This window comes from Silene latifolia, chromosome 1 (assembly GCF_048544455.1).
Source record: "Silene latifolia isolate original U9 population chromosome 1, ASM4854445v1, whole genome shotgun sequence".
Lineage (NCBI taxonomy): Eukaryota > Viridiplantae > Streptophyta > Magnoliopsida > Caryophyllales > Caryophyllaceae > Silene > Silene latifolia.
Genome location: NC_133526.1, coordinates 117,335,999 through 117,347,279, shown reverse-complemented (window position 1 = coordinate 117,347,279; position 11,281 = coordinate 117,335,999). Strand labels below are relative to the sequence as shown.

The window sequence follows — 11,281 nt, the reverse complement described above, 5'->3', positions numbered from 1 at the left end:
CCTTTACCAAGGATAGATGATCTTTTTGACCAGTTGAGTCGGGTCGGAGTATTTTTAAAGATTGATCTGAGATCAGGGTACAATCAAGTGAGGATTCGGGATGAAGACATACCAAAGACAGCTTTTCGATCGAGGTATCGTCACTATGAGTATGTGGTGATGCTGTTTGGGTTATCTAATGCACCGAAAGTGTTTATGGATTTGATGACTCAGGTTTTTAGTCAGTTCTTGGATCAGTTCGTGGTGGTGTTTATAAATGAAATCTTAGTCTATTCCAAGACTAAGGAGGAACACGAGGAGCATTTGAGGTTGGTGTTGCAAACTCTACGCGACAACCAGCTGTATGCAAAGTTGTCTAAGTGTGAGTTCTGGCTAGAGAAAGTGGCTTTTCTGGGTCACGTGATTTCTAAAGAGGGTGTATCTGTTGATCCTAGCAAGATAAAGGCGGTATCCAAGTGGGAATCACCAAAGAATGTGGCCGAGATCAGAAGTTTCTTGGGTTTGGCAGGGTACTATTAACGGTTCGTGAAAGACTTTTCAAAGATCGCTAGACCTATGACCACGTTGATGAGGAAAGAGAACCAATTTCGTTGGGATGAAAGTTATGAGACGGCGTTCCAAACATTAAAAAAGCGTTTGACCAAATCTCTAGTCTTAGCTTTACCTGAAGGGTGTGAGAACTTTGAGATGTATACAGATGCTTCAAAGAACGGGTTGGGTTGTGTGTTGATGCAGAACGGAAAAGTCATTGCCTATGCTTATAGGCAATTGAAGCCTTATAAAGAGAACTATCCGACGCATGATCTAGAGTTGGGTGCAGTTGTGTTTGCTCTCAAGATTTGGAGGCACTATCTTTATGGAGCGACCTCTAAGGTGTTTTCTGATCACAAGAGTTTAAAGTACATCTTTACTCAAAAGGAACTGAACATGAGACAGAGGAGGTGGACGGAGCTTATCGGGGATTATGACATGGATATCATATACCATGAAGGGAAGGCAAACGTGGTTGCTAATGCGTTGAGTAGGAAGAGTGTGCATTCTCTATGCACACCTATGTCTCTAATGAGATTGAGAGATGAGGTGGGAAAGATGGGGATACATGTGATTCAAAAAGGGGATGCTAGAAGAGACTTGACAGTGGAGCCGGATCTTTATGATGATATTCGTAGGAAGCAGGCTTTTGATTCTAAGATTCAAGAGTGAAGAGCTGGAGTAGAGAAATGGACAGTCTCTCAATTCTCTATTCAATCTGATGGGAGTGTTTAGTTTGATGGGAGATGGTGTGTGCCGAGGGACGAGGATTTGAAAAAGGTAATCATGACAGAGGCCCATTGCACACCGTATTCAGTGCATCTGGGTGGTGACAAGCTTTATAGAGATCTGAAGAAGACTTTTTGGTGGCCTGGGATGAAAAGGGAGACAGCTGAGTTTGTGGCTAGATGTTTGACATGTAAGAGGGTTAAGGGGGAGCAGCGCCGACCACAAGGTAAGATTCAGTCTCTTGAGATACCTGAGTGGAAATGGGAGTCTATCTCCATGGATTTTATAGTGGGTTTACTAAGAAGCCAGCAAGGTAATAACATGATATGGGTAATAGTGGACCGTTTGACTAAATCAGCTCACTTTATTCCAATGAAAGATACATGGACTAAGGTGCAGTTAGCTAATGGCTATAGGAAACATGTGGTGAGGTTACATGGGGTGCTAAAGGACATTGTGTCAGATCGGGATGCGAGATTCATTTCTCGATTTTGGCAAGAGTTGTAGGAGATGATGGGAACTACCTTGAAGATGAGTACTGCATTTTATCCTGCAACAGATGGGCAGACAGAGAGAACTATCAAGACTTTGGAAGACATGCTGAAAGCTTGTGTGATGGAGTTTTGTGGTAGTTGGGTGGATAAGTTGGACTTGATCGAGTTTTCTTACAATAACAACTATCATACGAGTATTAGGATGGCTCTGTTTGAGGCTTTGTATGAGAGGAGGCGTAGGAGTCCAATTTGCTGGGATGATAGGGCTGAGGCAGTGGTTTTAGCACCAGAGATGGTACAAGAGATGATATATCAAGTGAAAGTGATTCGGCAAAAGATGAAAGCGACCCAGGATCGACAAAAGAGCTATGCAGACCTACACCGTCGGGACATCGAGTTTCAGGTTGGGGATAAGGTTCTTTTGAAAGTGTCACCAATGCGTGGGGTTATGCAGTTTGGTAAGAAATGGAAGTTAAGCCAAAAGTTCATTGGACCGTATGAGTTTTCGGATCGAGTAGGAGGGGTTACTTATCGGTTAGCTTTGCCACCAGCTTTGGATCGTGTACATAATGTGTTCCATGTGTCTCAGTTACGGAAGTATGTGAGTGATCATTCTCATGTGTTAGAGGTGGAGAACATCGAGTTGGATGAATCCTTGTTTTATCTTGAGGTGCCTAAACAGATTCTTGATCGCAAGGTTCGCATAACTAGGTCTGGGGAAACAGTGTTGCTTAAGGTTCTATGGTCTAATCACGAGGTTGAGGAAGATACTTGGGAGGCGGAAGAGGTTATGAAGGAGCGTTATCCGTCTCTTTTTGATAAGGTTTTGTTATGGTTTTATGTCAATTTTGGTATATTAGTGGTTGTTTTGAGTCGGTATGAGTTGTGCTTGGGTTTGGTTTTGAGTTTTCATTGTGTTGTTGTGTCGTAGTTGAGTTAGTAATTTTTTTTTAGTATGGGTTTGAACTTTGAGGACGAAGCTCATTATTAAGGAGGGAAGACTGTAATACTACGGTTTTATGAGCTGTTGGGTACTCTATCGAGTAAGGCTTACTCTGTCTAGAAAGTCAGTTTTGCGTTCTGGACCGTGTTTTTCCTGATGGGTACTCGATCGAGTAGTAGCAACTCGATCGAGTACCTCAGTTACTCGATCGAGTACGCTGGTTCATACGGGTTTTTGGCCGGGTTTTGATAGCAATGCGAGAATGATATAGAAAGTACTTTTATCAATTTCTCTTACCTTTATTTTATTCTAAACATTTTACAAAGAGAAAACAAAAACTACGTTGCATTCTTCTCTCACATTGCTATCAAATACAAGGGCTTGAGTCGTCGGATTGTAGAATTCTTTACACCTTTGAGACCGTCGTATTATGCGTAAGATCCTAGTACAATTTTTATGTTGATTCGTTAGCTTTGGTTTAAACCCTAATTAGGTGATTTGGGGATTTTGGGAGTATTATTGGTATTAGGTATGATTCTATGATTATATGTTGATAGGAGGTGATTTTGTAGAGGAGCACTATTGATCTGCTGCTTATGTCGACTTGTGGTGATTGCTTTCCAGGTAGGGTTTCCTACTCAGTTATTGTATACATGATTATGAGATGGTTATTGGTTGTTGGTTGTTGGTTGTTGGTTGTTGGTTGTTGGTTGTTGGTTGTTGGTTATTGGTTGTTGGTTGTTGGTTGTTGGTTGTTGGTTGTTGGTTGTTGGTTGTTGGTTGTTGGTTATTGGCATATGATTATATCGTATTTGCTTTTGGTATTGTTGATTTTGCAATTGGTGGTTGTTGTTTATCTGTGGTTCGCGAGGTGCGCTCTCGGTTGAGTGGAGTCACTTGCGGGAGTCGCTTCACGCCCATGATTCGCCCTTTGTGGAACCCGCCACAAGAGGGGATGTGCACATTAAGGAACATAGGTTTTCGCTCGGTAAAGATGAGCGGGGTTTAGGTGGGAAAGGCTGCGGTCCCCAACTGGCGGTGTGGATTACTGATTGCGATTGGTAATCTGGTAGGACTAGACCTTCAGGCTAGTCAGGTGATTGGTGATGTGACGGTGTTGTAGGATTGTCACTGTGTACTTGTTGTTGTATTATATTATATTGTGTATGCAGTAGCTGACCCCGTTTAAATGTTTTGAAACTATGGTGATCCATTTGGGTATGGTGAACAGTTATTGAGCAGGTATGATTTGGATGCGCGAGGGTTAGCTGGGGATGAGTCACCACGAGTCAGCTAGTAGTCTTCAGCTGTTATGTCGAGACATTTTATTTACTTTAGTTGGATTTTAGTTTGGAACACTTGTATCGTATTTTATCAGTTGGTTTTGCATGTAATCACTTAAACTATTTATTTAAAGTACGTTCTTTGATGGTCTATTTGATATACATTGCGTCGGGCAACCGAGATGGTAGCACTCTCATGCATTAGGTGGTCTTGGTAAGGCACCTTGGTGTATGGGGGTGTTACCACTAGTAGAAAAACCCCCTATCGTGTCGCCGCTATCGTGGCGGTTCTAATAGGAAACGACATAAAAGGAAAAAAAATGGGCGGGAACGAAATTTTTATGCTATAGTAAGTCTATTGTGGCGGTTTTAATAAAGAATTGTCACAATAAAATAAATTATTTGTGTCGGTTTTAAGTCAAAACCGCCATCATAGATAATTTGTGGCGGTTATTCATACAACCGACATTAATAATGACACTAAAGATAGTGATAAATAAAACACCCCCCCCCCCCCCCCCCACACACACACACACACGATCCCCTTCTAATCAGCCCCGATCCCCTGAATTCAACAACCGCCAAACTTGCAATTGCATCTTGCCGCCTGAGTTTCCCCCGCCTTTGTTCCCTCCTCTTTGCTCACGACGAGTCTGTCATCCATTTCTCTACTCTCGACGCATCGAGTCAGAGCTACAACATCAAAGGTTCGTCTTACTACTTGTTGACTATAACATCTATAAGTTTTGTTTGTTGCTTTTATATACTATCAATTTCAGTGATATGTAGTCCGTTTAGATATTCATCTCATACCGATTTCCCTAATTTTAAGATACTGCAGTACAATAATTGACTTTTTTTGAACCAATTTGTTGCTATTTGACTAGTTACGCCGATTTTGGTGAACTCTTTTGTTTCCTAACATCATCAATCGATTTTGGTGACTGTCAAATTACCTGCTATTTAGTCCGGGTTTTGAAAGCACACGAAAAATTTTGTGTCCTTGTAAAGCCTGAATTTTGAAATTATTAAACTGAAAATGTAAACTTTGAAGGTTGCCTGGCGACTTTGAATGTGTCTCTTGTGTGCCTCTGCGTTAATCAATCAAGTATGATAAGCATTTCATAAAGGTAATGTACTAATGTGTTGAGCTTCTGAGTGAGTCTCCAACAAATTATGCTCAAGTTAACCTTTAGATCATATCTTATGTGCATTCACGACAGAAATTATGCCAGCTGCTAATTTTGTTGGACATTCTCAACTTATCTGAATTTATCAGGCTAAAAAGTCACCCTCTAGATTGAGTATGCTTGGTTTGGTCATTATTAAGTCATGTCAATTGTGTGTTGTGTTGTGTCATGTGCATTCGCGACAGAAATTATCCCAGCTAATATCATGTCAATCGAACTAGTCTGTTTTAAATCCCGGACCAAATAGCAGGTAATTGTTGTTTGTACTGCAGTATCTTAAAATTCGACAGATTTTTCCTAACAAATAATTTTTTCTTTCAGCCACCATAATCTCAATGATCAAAATATTGAGATTTTGGTTTGTTGTTTGTAGTTGAGATTAATCATTTGTTGGTAATGGTGTGGAGTCTGTGGACATATTTTGATCATTATTTGCTTGATTATGTGATACTGTCTGTGGTTAAAATACAATGGGCATTTTCCTGTTTGCAGCATTGTTAAAGTCTCAAATAAGATTGTTGATCGGAAGCTATGTAATTATGATAGAATACTACCAGCCCCAACATCAACTACCACCTTTCCATTAAAATATACATAATTCTCCATCAAAGCCGCGTAATAGGTACCTGTAGAAAAAAAATACAGAGTTCAGGGATCATAGTTTCAGTTTGACAGAATTTTCCATAATTTTGCAATTGATAGTTTGATACAGAATGTGTTTACATCCATCTAATAGGTTGTGGAATGACTGGTGGCATTCATCTCAGTTATTAAAGTAAATAGTCAAAAATAGATTTTTCTACAGAAATTACTTTAAAAAAACACATTTATAAACTCCTCCCTCCGTCTCAATCATTTTTTACCTTTTTATCCCTCGTGAGAAGTATTTTAATCAAAGGTAACAAATGAATGGGAGGGAGGGAGGAGACACAATAACAATGCTATTAGTCAAAAAATAATGAGCAACATGAAAACTCGATAGATCTAAAAACCAACGTATATATCTAAAAACTTGTTGGCGCAAAACATTCAGTAACTCGGCGCTTCATATTTTCCACCGCTTCATATTTACCAGTTTCCCCGCTCCATACTCACTGCTCCTTCCTCATCACCGCTCCTCTATCGGGAACTCGCCGCTATCACTGCTCCTCTATTACCATGGCCATTATTTTCTAACTCTAGGTATCGTCTTTATCTTTCCGCTTTTCGTTTGGATTTTATAGGGAACTCGTCATTATCCCTGCTTTTCGTTTGGATTTTGTCTTTCTGCTCCTCTAACTCTAGTACAATTGATGGGTTTCAATTTTTCAGTTTGGGTTTCTTTATCTTATTCATGATTTTTCATGCTTTTTGTTTTGTTTAATTTGTCCCATATTGTGTATTTGTTTCAATTATTATTATTATTATTACCATTCTCCTAGTTGATTGTTTGAATCCCTAATTTTTCATTTCATTTTCCCATTTTGTTTAGATTTTGATTGTTTCAGTTGATTCTCAATTTACTCCGTGCAATGATACAATTGTTTTCATGATACTTGAATTAATGTGTGAAGCCAGGCCATACAAGTCTAGCAAAGTGTTCGGTTATAATAGATGATATTTGGAGCAAGGAGATTTGGGAGGGTCTGAATGTGTTGTGTTTAGAACAATTTCATCATTTAGTTGATTATTGTGTTGGGTGCTTTTGCTGATTCAGTTTCTGTTTCACCACTGCTGAGTTTTACATACATATTTTCTTATAAAAGGTGGGATGTTATCCTGGAAGCTTGTAACAAAGTTGAAATATGTGATTCCGCTTACTGAACCCTTTATGTTTTGATTTGATTGTGAGGCAGTCATGACACAAAGTTGGAATCTTTTTAAAATCAGCGAGTCTCTTTTGTGACAGATATATTCGTGACAAGATTGTAATAGGTCGAGTATATAATAATTTCATGGATTTGCTAGTTTCTTTAATTGATTTTAATCCCTTGGTAATTCAAGAAGGCGTATTCCATTTAAGAGTTCAGTTTGCTAAATAATTTTATGCATTGCCAGATTTTGATCATCCACTTGACATCCCTCAACTACACTCAGAAATGGTCACCTCCTCTTTCCTTGATCTTTGTGTCAAAAGTAAAGGTAATCAAAACTCAATGGTTTGACATTGTAAATGTATCACTCTAAGAATGATCATTACAGTTATATTCTATTGTTGTGAAAGGAACTGAGGATTAAGTCCGGCAGAACAGACCAATCGAGGGTCGTCCAACTATCATGGCAGCCAAGGTCAGGTATCTTAACGAAATCTTTTTTAATAACTCTCTACAAGATCCTTTTAATCTGTTGTGAACTAATGTTATTTTACATGCCTACATATGCTAGCCAATGTCTGACGTTTATTCATTGTGACAGCAGTGACAGGGTATTTGTTTAAAGTGGTTTTGTATCTGACGAGGAGTGTGACCATCTTATCTCTTTGGTAATCATTCTATGTGTATTATTCCCATATGAGCGAGATTTGCTTGAGTTGGTTGTCTCTAATGTGTTTTCTATCATGTCTACAGGGCAAGGGGAAAGACTCAGTCTGTAGTCAGTGATGCCTAAGGGGTGATTGCAAGATCATTAACTGATGTGGATGCAAAAGTAAGTTCTCTTGTTTTGTAAATGAAATACACATTTGTTTGTTACAACCTGAGTAACCTTAGCGGACCAAAAAGTGAATAAAAATATTTAGGTAGACCGACGATCGGACCTAAAAACTTCGGTCATGAATGGACCAAAAATCAAAACTTTTTTAGCTATACTCAACAGATTGATAGTTCGTTATTTTTAGTGTTTTAGGTTCATTTTATGTAAAATTATACAGTTGATTTAATAACGTTTAGGTTTGTTTTTCTTACTATTGGTTTGTTAAATGTATTATCGCAGATTTAACAATGTTGATTGAGGAGATGAATAATGTTAAAGAGGTGTGAGCTACCAAAGGTTTAGAGAACACGTAATGTTTATTAGTTTAGTAACTAAGACGTGTATGTAAATATTTATACACTTGGATGTATTATTTTTTAACATCGGCATTATTGTTGTGTGTGATGATATGCAAGCTTGCTGGTTGGCATTCTTTTGTATGTATTATTTGTTCATTCGATATTTGGATTGTCAAATTTATAGGACATTGTTGTCAAAATTTAGGTAGCAAATATTTTTTTTTTAAAAAAATATTTATCTATGGTGGCAGTTCTTAAGTTATGAACCGCCGCAATTGATTTACCTATTATGGCGGTTCTTATGCTAGAAACGCCACTATAAGTTTGCCTTTAGTGACGGTTGTTTACCTACAACCGACATTAGGTAACCCTATAGTGGCGGTTGCACACTCACAACCGACACCATAACTTACCCTATGGTGGCGGTTTTAGACTCACAACCGACACCATAGGTTACCCTATAGTGGCGGTTTTGGACTTACAAACGACATCATAGCTTACCCTAAGGTGGCGGTTTTACAACCGACACAAAAAATATATGACCCCAGCAATCACGTCGCTAGGAAACCGCCACTAATACCGTATTAGAACAGCCATTATAGGGTATAATTCCACTAGTGTACATTCGGTGCTATCATCCTAACAAATTGGGCTCCGATACTTCAAACGGTGCCATGTCAATGCTAGCATTGTAGCTATTATTATAAGAAAATTCAATCAAATGTAGCCAATCCTCCCAAGAACCTCCAAATTCTAAGATGCAATCACTTAACATGTCTTCCAAAGTTTTAATGGTCCTCTCCATTTGTCCATCCGTTGCCGGGTGGAAAGTCGTACTCATCTTCAATTGAGTACCCAAAGAGCTTTGAAGTTCTTGCCAAAACTGTTAAATGAATCGCAAATCTCGGTCCGACACAATATCCTTTGGAAATCTATGAAGTTTGACCACATACTTGCAATAATCATTAGCTAACTCCACCTTGCTCAAAGTGTCCTTCATTGCAATAAAATGGGCCGATTTGGTTAACCTATCCACGATGACCCAAATCATATTGTTCCTTTTTTGAGTTCTTGGTATCCTACTATGAAATCCATAAATATCGACTCCCACTTCCATTCCGGCATATCTAATGGTTGTACTTTCCCTTGTGGTCTCTTGTATTCTCCTTTCACTCTTTGGCAAGTCAAGCATCTTGCTACAAATTCCGCCACATCCCTCTTCATGTTTGACCACCAAAAGGTCTTCTTAAGGTAACCAAAAGGTCTTCTTAAGGTCCTTGTATAACTTATCACCACCCAGGTGCACCGAGTAAGGTGTGTTATGAACTTCATTCATTATCTTTTTCCTAAACTCTTCATCATTCGGTATGCACCATCTCCCCTTGAATCTAAGGTTTCCATCCTCATGAAATTCAAATCTTGAGGGCTCGCCCCTTTCTAGCACTCTTTTCCACTCTTGGATCTTAACATCGCTTGCTTGCTTCTCCCAAATTTCGTCGTACAACTCGAGTTCCAAGGTCAAGTCTCCCATTGTTTCTACTTTTCGTATCACATGGATACCCATTTTCCGTACCTCTTCCTTCAATCTTAGCATGGACAAGGCGGTACACAAGGAGTGTGTAAGATCATAGATCTATATTAGACTCTCTAATAAAAATTAAATTATCTCATAATTTATCATTTTGGTGATCTATGTAACATGCATGCAAATATAAAAGCATCAAAATGAAAGTTAAGGAAAAACAATTTCCTTACATAGATTATTATGGTAATATGGGCACAAACTAGATCACCTTTCTATTTTGTTCTTGAGCTAAAAAGATATGGATGATCCTCCTTGAAAAACCTTCAAAAAGAAAGTCTCCTTCAAGTTGCACCCAAGAACTACACCCACAATTATCTTACAAATATTAACTAGATACTTGTAAAATAAACCCTTGATAATATGTGAATAATACTAACAATCTTAGTTATTATTTTTAGTTTACTAAAAACTTAGTAAAAATGATGGTTATTATTTTTAGAGAGAAGATAGATATACACATGCAAATGTTCAAGTGAAGTAGTGTAAAAATGAGCAAATATTTGGAGTGTATAAGGAGGAAAACCGGGTGGGAGGGGTAGAGTGTAGGAGTGGACTTGTTTTAATTTTTGTCTAAAAACATTATAACATACACAATGATCATATGACAAAAGATAACTTATGGAAGAATATAAAGTAAGGTGAAATAATTATGTTCATCCACTAACTTCATTTACACGGTCCATTTGCCCATTTACGGGTCCATGTCGGTTCTTATATTTGTCGCACAAATACGTGCAACATGTGGCAAAATCTCAATTTCTTGCGAAATTGGACTACCTAACCGTTCAATTATTATCATATGCCTAAACTCTTAAGCGCATAAACAATCGATTTGGCCTTTCTCGAAGTGAGCCATTTGACGGTATCATATTGGATTATTATAAGTGTTTTTGAAAACTCTTTTCGCAAACTTTTGAATTACACTTAAGTAATTAAAACTAATATGTCATCATCATGACGGAGGTGTCACTTCCGAAATCAAGACTCTCTTGATAAAATGTGACTTCCTTTTAAACTCGTAATATGAGTTTGCAACATGAAACCCCTTTTTAATATGTATGGTCGTTAATTAAGTTGTATAATAACCGCAAAAATCGTTGTAAGCTTATGAAGGTGAATTAGTAAATCATGTTACCAATCATTGCTACCGAATTCCTTCAAAAAAACCGCTTCCTATGAAAGAACGAAACGAGTATAATAATAAATAGAGGATGAAAGGAGGATGAAATGCGCGATGTCATAGTAAATTCATTAATGAAAAAGAACGAAAAATAGGAAAAATTAACATTCAATGTTTTAAAAATACTTGTGAAAAACATGTTCAACAAGTTTTAACATTTATATAATGATCTCCCACTAAATTATATAAATGATTCCAAGACCCAAATATTAAACAAAAATGAGCATCGCTTGGCGAAACATCCCATAATTGTGTAAATTCGGTAAGTCACGTTGACTAATTCTACCTCTAGAACTATTGGTCGACGAATTTCCTTAAATCCATCTACTAGCCCCGGAACACAAGACCGTCTTATATCCCGTTGAGTCCAACCAATT

At 38.0% G+C, this 11,281-nt stretch overlaps 1 long non-coding RNA gene across 6 annotated transcripts; it reads left to right on the top strand.

Moving 5' to 3' along the window:
* Positions 1 to 6,229: 6,229 nt before the first annotated feature.
* LOC141601470 (uncharacterized) lies at positions 6,230 to 7,845 on the top strand. 6 transcript variants are annotated; one of them, XR_012524362.1, is made up of 5 exons: positions 6,230 to 6,352; positions 7,208 to 7,291; positions 7,374 to 7,443; positions 7,568 to 7,631; positions 7,717 to 7,845. It is a non-coding gene; the product is annotated as an uncharacterized LOC141601470 (long non-coding RNA). The 6 variants fall into 6 exon arrangements; XR_012524361.1 differs by having other exon boundaries at positions 7,374 to 7,438; positions 7,574 to 7,631; positions 7,717 to 7,814; XR_012524363.1 differs by having other exon boundaries at positions 7,374 to 7,438; positions 7,717 to 7,814.
* The last annotated feature ends 3,436 nt before the right edge of the window (positions 7,846 to 11,281 follow it).